Below are 11130 nucleotides of genomic sequence, written 5' to 3'. Positions count from 1 at the left end.
GGTATGCCATAATGAATTGTCACAGTTCGTTGACTTAAAACAATAGGGATTTGTTTTATTATGGTTCTGGAGAGTTAGAGTCTGAAATGCAGGTGTGGGTAAAGTTGTACTCACTCAGTGTAGCCACTCTCCTTGGCTCTCCTGATTCCACCCTCAATTTAGTGGAATTTAAAATTCAAAGGCTAAAACACATTCTTAACTTGATTATGTCCAAAAAGACCCTGTTTCCAAGTAAAGTAATATTCACAGGTCCTGGGAGTGAAGGCAGATATAACATCTAGGGATACGATATAATATGTTGTAATGTTCTGTGTGTGTATGTGTGCATGTACACCAGAGGACAACCTCAGGTTATGTTCCCCAAGTGATATCCAGATTTTTTTGAGACAGGGTCTCTCACTGGCCTGATACAAGCCCAGTAGGATAGACTGGCTGGTCAGGAAACCTTAGGATTCCATCTGCCTCTGCCTTCCCAGAGCTGAGCATATGTGTCATTATAGCTGCCTCATTTTCGTTGTGTGTAGTTTGTGTGGCAGTACATGTATGCATGGTATATACATGTGTGAGTGCACTTGTGTACATCCTATGTACATGTGTGCAGAGGCCATGGAAAAACATTGGTGTCCTCCTTTATTGCTCTTCTGTGTTGTCTCCTTCTGAATGAGTCTCTCAGTGAACTTGAAGCTGCCGGGTTTTTGTTTTTGGTGGTTTTTTCTTTTTTTTTCTCAACTATCTGATGAGATAGCCCAGGGATTACTCTGTCTCCACTCCCTACAGGACAGATATTACAGGCATGTGTGACCATGCCTAGGTACTTTTCTTTAGGGATAAGTTCAGGTCTCCATGATCGCAAAGGAAGCACTTCACCAACTGACCTATCTCCCCAGCCCCCTTTGTTCTTTTTAATTTTTCAATTCAATTTATCATGAATCACTTTTTTCTTGTATCTTAAAATATTTTCGGCCTTTTAATGGATTGCATTGCCTTGGTGGCCCTGCTGTAACCAACCATCAGTGATGTATGAAATGAAAAATCCTTGCCCATTCCACAAGAAAGAAAAAGTGCTGAGGTAAGCTCCAATGTGGTTATAGATGTCTGTTGGCCAAAGAACTGAGCTCAGTTAAAAATGGATGTAAAGCTAGTCATTTGAGTGGAGAGTCTTTTTTCTCTTTTCTCTCTCCTGACCACCATGAGGAAGCAGAAAGATCAGGAGTCAGTGAATCCAGTGCTGATGTGGACGTTACCCCTCCCTGCTGTGTATCCTTGAGCAGGTAGCCTGAGATCCTCAGGCAAGTTCCCTTATGGGTAGAAGAGAGATGAAAACAGCAAGAAACCAGGCCTTCCCGATCTCCCAGTTGTTGGGAGGATACCACCATGTGTGTTTAAGCATTTGCCCAACATCAGTGACTAATCTGATTATTTTTGTTTCATGTTGGTTTGGAGACTGGGTCTTGCTAGGGAGCCCAGGCTGACCTCAAGCTTATGATATTCCTACCTCAGCCTCCTGAGATCTGGAATTCGAGGTGTAAGCCACCATATTTCATTCTGAGAGATTCTTACAGTACAGATTAACTCTCTCAGGGTGTGATATCTGTTCATAAAATGGAAGGTCAGATGCAGGAGATGCTTAAATTCTAGTGATGGCCTTTACCCTAGAGAGGGGTTAAATAAGCTGTCATGTTAGGCACTGGTGATGAAAAAATAATTTGAAAGGATCAGCTAGCTGCCTTCTTCTTTGTGACCTTCCTTCCCTGTCCTGCTTTATGGTCCTTTAAGCATAGGGAAATACTGACTCTTCCTTGAGAATTCTAGTCCTATGTGCAAAGTGGTCACAAAATGCTTGGCATCTCACAGCAAATGTCTGGGGGCTTCCTATCATGTGAATATCACATCTGTTCTCCACAAAGCCTTCACCTTCTCATTAGTTGAGCAGTCACTCACCATGCACATGCTGATGGGTGTCATTTACAGCCAGGCACCTCCACCAATGCTGGCCCTGACCTGGGCAGGGCAGTGTGGAGGACCACTGAAGGAGATGTGGAGGACAGCCCTCCTCTCAGGAGGCGTGCGGTCCTCAAAGGCATCCCGGGTCTCTTCAACATGCATTTTTCCGAACTCCCACACTGACATGCCGTCTCATCTGTCAAGTGGAAGTGATGGATTTGGGAACTCCTACTACTTTTGACTGCTATTGGCATTAATTAGCATGTTGCTTTGTTGCTTTGACAACCTTCTTCAGCCTTCCTCTAGACTTTCTAAGAACGAGTACAGCCATCCTATGGTGCACCAAGCACGCAGAGTGTCTGCCAGGGCATTCAAGAAAGGAAAACACTGGTCACACAGGGTTCCAGTAGCTACACAATGGCTGGAGCCCGCATGACCTGCAAGAATGTCACCACGAGCTCAGGCAAACCAAACCTGGAAGAGCGCAAGCTGTGAGCATCAGTCCTCCCAGTACCCCAGGGTGACCCTTTACTTTTAAGCACAGTAAACATTAATCTAGTTCATAAAACTCAAGTTGGCGAGAAATGTGGCATTATTTTACTACAACTCAGCACATATTCTATTTGAAGCCTCATTCTGCTTGAAGGCAGAAAATGTAATTTTAGTCAATTTGGAGTAAACTTAACATGTCAGGTTTAAATCCAGACAGTTCCAGTTTCCCCCACTGCTGCCTTTTCCCAGGAGTGACATAGCTGGGGAAGCTTCATGAAGCAGCATCCCAGCCACCGCTGCTCCTTAAGGGAAGGAAATTATCCTCCCTGGCCTCCCTTTCAAATGGAGACACTTCTGTGGAGGCAGGTTAAGCTCCCAAGCCTCTTTGTTGACACCTCCAAGGCTTATGGAAGAGAAGGAGCTATCGCTGCCAAGCTCAGCCCTTTCCACTTTGGAACCTTTGCAGAAAGCAACCACTCCTGTCCCACTCCTGAGGAAGGGCTGCATTGGCCTCCACCCTCTGTGGCTCCTTGGTGAAGCCCTGCCATGCAGTGTGATGAGGTCTCTTGCTTCCACAAGACTCAGCCAAAGCCACTCATCTCATCCTTCTCATTCAGATATGAGAAAGTTGGGTTTGTGATTGACAGACTTCTATGTCTCTTTTATATTTTTTTTTATTTATTTATTTGAGAGCGACAGACACAGAGAGAAAGACAGATAGAGGCAGAGAGAGAGAATGGGCATGCCAGGGCTTCCAGCCTCTGCAAACGAACTCCAGACGGGTGCGCCCCCTTGTGCATCTGGCTAACATGGGACCTGGGGAACCGAGCCTCGAACTGGGGTCCTTAGGCTTCACAGGCAAGCACTTAACCGCTAAGCCATCTCTCCAGCCCTCTTTTATTTCTTTTTTCTTTGTGGCATGAGTATGTTTAAGTGGGGTGTGTGTGTGTGTGTCCTGAGTATAACCAAGTATTGTGTGAGTATATGTGCGTGTCATGAATATGTTCATGTGGGGGTGTATGTGTGGGTGGCATGACTATGCTCATGTGCTGAGTATTGTGTGTCATGAGTATGTTCATGTGGGGGTGTACGTGTGGGTGGTATGAGTATGTTCATGTTTGTGTGTAGGGGGCACACATGTGTGAATGTGCCTGTGGAAACCAGAGGTTCGGAGGTTGATGTCAACCTCAATCACTCTCCACCTTATTTGTTGAAACAGAGTTTCTTACTGAACCCAGAGCTCACCAATTTAGCTAGTCTAGTCCTGCCCTGGAGATCCACCTGTCTCTGCCTCTCAAGTCCAGATTACAGGTACGCACTGCCATCCCCTGCATGTGTAAGGGTGTTGGGGATAGGAGCCTAGGTCCTCATGCTTGCTCTGTTCTGTAAGCACCTTACCATCTGAGCCATTTCTCCAGCCCATCTTCATTGCAAATTACATCTTGGTGACGAATTGGCATAAATAGGGTAGTAGCAGAATATCTTTCTTTTAGGTTTATTTTGTGGCTCCTGGGCAGTCCCTCCATAGAGGCTGCAGGTGTTACCTTTCTGTGGCAGGAACAGCAGAAGGTCCCAATGAAGTGTGAAGGAACTGTTATTTCTTAATATTGTCCTGATGCATGTGTTTGCATTCAGAATGTTTTTCTGTGTCTTTCTTGGCTTTCACTGATTTTCCAGACTTCTGCTTCCTTGGAACATTGAGATTTCCCATAAAGAGGAAGGAAAGGACTGTGAGGATGACTCAGTGGGTAAGAATACCTGCTGCATATAAGGACCTGAGTTCAATCTCAAGCGCCCACATAAAAATATGGGCATGGTCTCATATGTCTGTACCCCCTCATCCTGAGCCGGGTGGAGGCAGGAGGATCACTCAGGCTCCCTGGATATTCAGGTTCAGTGAGAGATACTGCCTCAGGGAAATAAGAGAGTGGAGCACTAGAGGAAAATGTCCAACACCCTCCTCTGTCCTCTTCATGTGTGCACACAGGGCTCACACATCTACATACACGCATGCATATACCACAAACACACATACACACACGCACACTGACTACATGCAATGAGAGAGAATAAAAGATGAAAGGACACGTCACATGCTTAGAACATGTCCTCTCAAGCCATGGAAAGGCTTTTCAGGTTGGTATGAAAAAGTCACAGCAACAAACCACAACACCATGACAGCAATGTCCCCCTCACTACAGCTCTGGGATGGAGGTAACCGCTCTGAGTCAACAGCATCCCAGGAGAGCCAGAGATCCCACTTGGAGGCCTATTTCAAGGGTGTGGCCCATGTCTTCAAGACACCTTTAGAACACCGAGACCAACACGAGCCACACAGATCTTCACGGTCACTGCAGCAGCACCGCTCAGGAGTCCCAGATCCAAGCCTCCTTCTGACAAACTTAAGAGCGGCGAGGCCCTTAGAGTTATTTAGAATTTCGAAGTAAATCATCACACTACAAAGTGACAAAGGAATACAGCTGGTGCCCAACTTATGTTGGCTGCTCATGTGACTTTTCTACTTAACAATGGTACAAATTTAAATACATGACATGCACTTGAGCAGAAACCATGCTTGGAATTAAGAATTTTGCCCTCTCTCTCTCTCTCTCTCTCTCTCTCTCTCTCTCTCCCTCCCTCCCTCCCTCCCTCCCTCTCTCTCTCTCTGTCTCTCTCTCTCTCTCTCTCTCTCTCTGTCTCTCAGCTAGAGATGGGCAGTTGTATATCCTTCTGCAGTGCTGGATGGTGGCCGTGAGCTGCAGCTCCCAATCAGCCACGCAGTCCCTAGGGGCACTGTGCTGTAAGCTGTGCTGTTCAACACGTATGTCACCTGTAGGAGTTCGTTGGGATACAACCCCAGCACCAATTCAGGCACATCTGTAAGGTTTTGATGTCATTCACACGCACTGCTCTGCAACATGCTCTGAGGATTCTAATCCCTCCCCCCACCCTGGTAGGGGGCATGGTGCTTGCTTCTGGGCTGTGATGAGCATTCCCTTAGGGACCTTAACATCTCACATGTCCTCATAGACTTAGAGGCCAAAGTCATTAGGGAATGTGTCCTAGGCAAATGAGTTTAGAAGCCAATGATGGGGGGCACAGGAGGTGAATGGGAGGGACTCTTTCAGGGAAAGACAAGCCTTAGAAAGGACCTTAGAAGAGATACAGACAGTATGAAGAAGCCAACTGGGTGCTGAGGAAGCTTTGGGAAGAGTATGGGTAAGGAAATGTGATGGTTAATCTCAACTGTCAAGGCTATATACTCACCTAGAAAATAGATCACTGGGCATGTCTGTGAGGAAGCTTCTAGGTAAGGTTAATTAAGGTAGGAAGACCCACCTTAACTGTAGGCAGCATCATCCCATGGGCTGTGGTCCCAGAATGAATGAAAAGGAAGTAACCAGCAGAGTATCTACATTTATCACTCACTACTTCCTGATTGTGGATGCAATGTGAGCAGCCACTTCCTGTTCCTGCTGTCATTCCTTCCCTGTCATGACTGACTGTATTCCTTTGAACCATAAGCCAAAGTGGCCTCTACCTTCCTTAAGTTGCTTTGGCCAAGTATTTTATCACAGCAGTGAGAAAAGTAACTAATCCATGGAGATTGAAGAGTACACGGGGCATGTCAAAGACCCTAGTCTCAGCTAACACAGCCGTGGGGTGAGTCACAGTTAGAGCCAGGCTGCTCAGAAGTCATGTGGGGACTGGCGAGATAATTCTATATGCAGATGCTCACCTTCTGCTAACACCCATGCCATCCCTCCCTTTCCAGACTGCTGTTGGGATGAGGAAGTCACACTGAACCCAGTTTAAAAGTCTGATTTTTCTATCATTTCTTTCCTAACCTTTTCTCCAGATAACCCTGAGATATGCTTGTCCCAAAGCCATCCAAACAATGGTGACCCTGAGAATTTCTATTCATGAACCTTTGTGTAAGCTGTGGGGTTTGCTGAGATCCTGGTGACAAGGACCAGTCTGAGTTGAAGTGACGGTCAACCTGGCTGAATGCACTCCAGTTTCCGAGGGTGATGCGGGTGCTGAGACACAGGCTAAGCTCTCCTGCCAGACGATGACCGAGAGCCGCTGCTGCAGATCCTCCAGCCCACCTCCACAGACTAGATGAAGTAGTTTCCACCACCACGGGGGAGGAAAGCATGTTCCCTTGGGAGGCTCATTACAAATACAGTTCTGGGTGAAGGAAGGAGTTAAGCCTGCTGTTAGCCTTTAGAAGCAGAAAAAAAAAAATAGACAAGAAATATGGCTGAGGTCTCCAGTTAGCAGTTAAAAAAAAAATCTGTCAGATTTAATTAAATCATCACAAGTGCCTTTTAAAGGGCTCCGTGTGGCTGTCCTGCATGGTTGGAGGAACTTGATCCAAGAGGCAGGCAGGGCTTTGAGGGCATGCCAATTTCTGTCCTTTCCCAGGCAGACAACACGAGTCAACCCAGTAGTGTTCATCATTATGTGGACCCAGAAGGCCATCAACTTCAGAGCTGGCCACAAACTCAGAATAGCATGGGAATTTTGCCAAAAGCCCAATCCTCACAGTTTTCTCCCACGAACGGGCCTAGACTTTGTCTATGGTGCTCTCTGAGTTGAATGGGTTGAGTTCCTAAGTTACGGCTTCCCTTACACCACTAGCAAAACAACAGACCAGGCTCAAATTCCATTTTTGGATTCAAAAGACATCTATTTAATGAGGAGGCCTTTTTGTCAAAAACATCTCATACATGATATCTATTATTATGCCTTTTTGTGTCTGTATCTATTATTTCACAGTAACCCAGGTGAAATAGTGGTAAATACTTGTTAATGAGCCTGGCACTGTTCCAAGCACTGAACATGTAAAAATCTGAGTGTCATTAATTGTGCCATTCATTAGACATTCCTGGGTTTCCCCAAGCTGAGATCATGGCTACAATAGATTTTCTAGTTTTACTGTGGTTGGGAGGGGCTTGGCCAATGAGATTTAAAATTTTTTTTAATATATATATATTTTTTTTTTTAATTGACAACTTCTAAACTTACAGAAACAAACCATGGTATTTCCCTCCCCTTCCCCGCTTTCCCCTTCATAACTCTGCTCTCTGTCATATCCCCTCCTTCTCTCCATTAGTCTCTCTTTTAATTTGATGTCATCATCTTTTTCTCCTATTATGAGGGGTTTGTGTAGGTGTTTCTAGACACTGTGAGGTCTTGGACATGGAGGCCAATTTCTGTATGGACAGTTGTATGTAAGGAGTGTTACCCTTCCTCCTTTGGTTCTTACATTCTTTCCATCACCTCTTCTGCAGTGAACCCTAAGCCTTAGAGGGTGTGAGATGTTTCTGTGATGGACACTCCTCCGTCTTCTTCTCAGCACTGTGTTTTCTTTTGGGTCATCCCAGTGTTCATCATCATCTGAAAAGAGAAGCTTCTCTAATCAGAAGTGAGAGTAGCATTAATACATGAATATGAACATTAAGTGTAGTGCATGCAGGGTAACTTGGTGAGAGTAACATATGCATTTATACAGACAAGAGCAGGCTTTATACCCTTAAGACTCATGACCACCCCTGCCATAGACTTTTGATTAGGTGTTCAGTATCAGGCACGTATTCCCTCCCATAGAGCAGGCCTTCAGTCAAATAAGAGAGCAGTTTTGAGGCTCCCAGTGTCCACTGTTTTCACTGCTGATGACTTCTGTCTCCCATATGACTGTATACAGTACAGCTTTTGCCAGCTTTTAGTTGGCTGGGCTACAGGGAGAAGGTTTTCTGCTCAGCACCAGCTTGATTTCTCAGTGACTTTGCTGCTCAAGCTTGTGAAGTCTTCAGCAATAGGGTCTTACCATCTCTTTCTTATGGGAAACCAAAGGCCTTGGCAATAGCCTATAATGTTTTAGAGGCAACAGTGACCTCAACCCCAGTGGCCAAAAACTCACTGGAAAGTATCTCATCTCTGGCATTGAAAATTTTCTATAATAATCTATGGCTTCTGGGTGTGCCATTATTCATGAAAGTAGATTTTCACATGTCTTATTTGGAATATCTTGAATTTTGATTGACCCTCACCCTACCCTTCTTTTATACAATCTCTTCCTTTGACCTAGCTTAGGCCTTTCCCCTCCCCGTAATCTGTTCTTCCACTTACATATATATAATATCATCCCCTAAAATCCTTTCCTTTACTCCCTCCCTTATAGCCTTTTTCTAGCTTATGGGCCTGTGCTACTGATTTTTGGTTCAATCTCACACACAAGTCTATATATTTGTTGGTAGGATCAACATATGTGAAAGAACATGTGATGTTTGACTTTCTGGGCCTGGGTTACCTCACTTAGTATAATCCTATACTTACAGACAATAAACCATGAAAATTCCCTCCCCTCTCCCACTTTACCTTTCACAACTCCACTCTCTATCATATCTCCTCCCTCTTTCCATTAGTCTCTCTTTTATTTTGATGTCATCATCTTTTTCTACTATTATGAGGGTCTTGTGATGGTATTACTAGGCACTGCAAGGTCATGGATATCAAGGACAATTTCTGTCTGGACTGTTGCATTATAAGGAGTGGTACCCTTCCTTTGGTTCTTACATTCTTTCTGCCATCTCTTCCACAATGGATCCTGAGCCTTGGAGAGTATGATAGAGGTATTTCGGTCTAGACACTCCTCTGTCACTTATTCTCAGTACTATGTTGCCTTTTGGGTCATTCTAGTGGTCACTGTCAACTGAAAAGAGAAAAAAAGAGAAGCTTCTCTAACCAAAAGTGAGTTTACCATTAAGATATGAATATGAACATTAAGTGTAGTGCTTTCAGGGCAGTTTGGTGAGAGTAATATATGCATTTAGCCAGACAAGAGCAGGCTTTATACCTCTAAGGCTCATGACCTCCCCTGCCACCGGCTTTTGACTAGATTTTCATTACTAGGCATGTATTCCCTCCCATACAGAAGGCCTCCAGTGCAATTAGAGAGCAATTGTTTTCCCTCAGAGCAGACATGCCATTACTGCACCCATTTGGTCGTTTGGCCTGTCTGGCCAAACTTGAGGCTTCCAGTGTCCACTGTTTTCACTGCAGATAACTTCTGTCTCTCATAGGGCTGCATGCAGTGCAGCTTTTTCCAGCTTTCAGCTGGTTGGTCTACAGGAAGAAGGTTTTCAGCTCAGTACCAACTTGATTTTTTAGTGACCTTGTCACCCAGGTATGTGATGTCTTAAGCAACAGAGTCTTACCATCTGTTACTTATGAGAAACCAAGGGCTTTGGCAATAGCCTGTAATGTTTTGGAGGGAACAGGGACCTCCCTTGACCAATGAGTTTTTACAACAGTGATATCTGTAGTTTGAAATATTTCATTGCTAACACAGACCCTCCAGTTCTCTTTCCCTTGAATACTGTCTGGAAACTTTTGGATATGGTTCCCTACTAATCCATAATGGTCACATGTAATGAGTGCAAAATAAATGATATTTATGCTAATTTTGAGTCACTCTTATTTGAGAAATAGGCTACTATAGCCTATTTTTGTTTCTCTTATTACAATGAATATATCTATGTATTTCACAAATATGTGCAGTTTTGTGCAACATAATGATGTTTCAGTAAATAACGGGCCACATATGTAATGGTGGTCCCCCAAGACCACCATCCATGCACAGTTTTTATGAGTGGACTCTATAATGTTTCACAATGATGAAATCACATAATGATGCATCATTGCCCCCTTCATTAAACATCAGATGATAGTACAAATATGCTAACAGGAAGAAAAAAAAACTAAATTCAGGTATGCAAGTAGTTCTATATTTTCACTTCATTGTGTTATGCATTCTATTTAGCATGGCTGTGTCCTCTCTCTGTCCACACATGTAAGCAAATGAATAAATGAAAGAAACATATTTTTTCAGACACTATAACCTAAGCATCCTGCTCAGGAATTAGTAGACCATGTTTAAAGCTAATCAACTTTCCAAGTTAAGCCCCTGTTAGTCCAATTCTGACTTTACTCTGCTCACCAATATCTTATTTAAACAGTTCCTCCTACACCTTGCAAAGCTCCTCAGCCAGAAAGACAAAGAGAGTGGAGCTAGCATCTTTCTGGCCAGTGAAAAAGGTCAGATCAAGCCTCTGCAGGATTGTCCTTGATGGCAACTTTGGGGTGAGCTTGAGAAAGGCAGTGGTGATGGTTGGGAATTGTTAACTGACTGCACGGAAAAACAGCCCTGAATGTGTGCTACTGCACAGGCCACTGCATGTAGACTAGACATGAGCCTTAAGTAGGCTGTGTCTTGGAATAGCTACTGTGGGAAGTGAACCTATCCATAGGGAATGGAGGAAGGAAGGAAGGAAGGAAGAAAAAGGAGGAGACAAAGAGAAAGAGAAAAAGAAAAGATGGGAGGGATGACTAAATGAATAAAGCACTTGCCACACAAACATGAGTATCAGAGATCAGATCCCCAGAAAACCTACACAAAGTCAGACACCAGAGTGCAAGTTTCTGTAATCTCAGTGCACCTATGGTGAGAAAAGAGGCAGAGAAAGGAGATTTCCCCGAGGTTCAAAGGCCAACTAACCTGGCAAATACAGCAGAAAAGACCCTACCTCAAACAAGGTAGAAAGTGAGAACCAACACACGAAATGGTCTTCTGGCCTCCTTGTACACACGGTGGCATGTGGGCAACTGCACTCACACATGAACATGTAT

This window comes from Jaculus jaculus, chromosome 3 (genome assembly GCF_020740685.1).
Source record: "Jaculus jaculus isolate mJacJac1 chromosome 3, mJacJac1.mat.Y.cur, whole genome shotgun sequence".
NCBI lineage: Eukaryota > Metazoa > Chordata > Mammalia > Rodentia > Dipodidae > Jaculus > Jaculus jaculus.
This window is presented reverse-complemented; position numbering follows the sequence as displayed.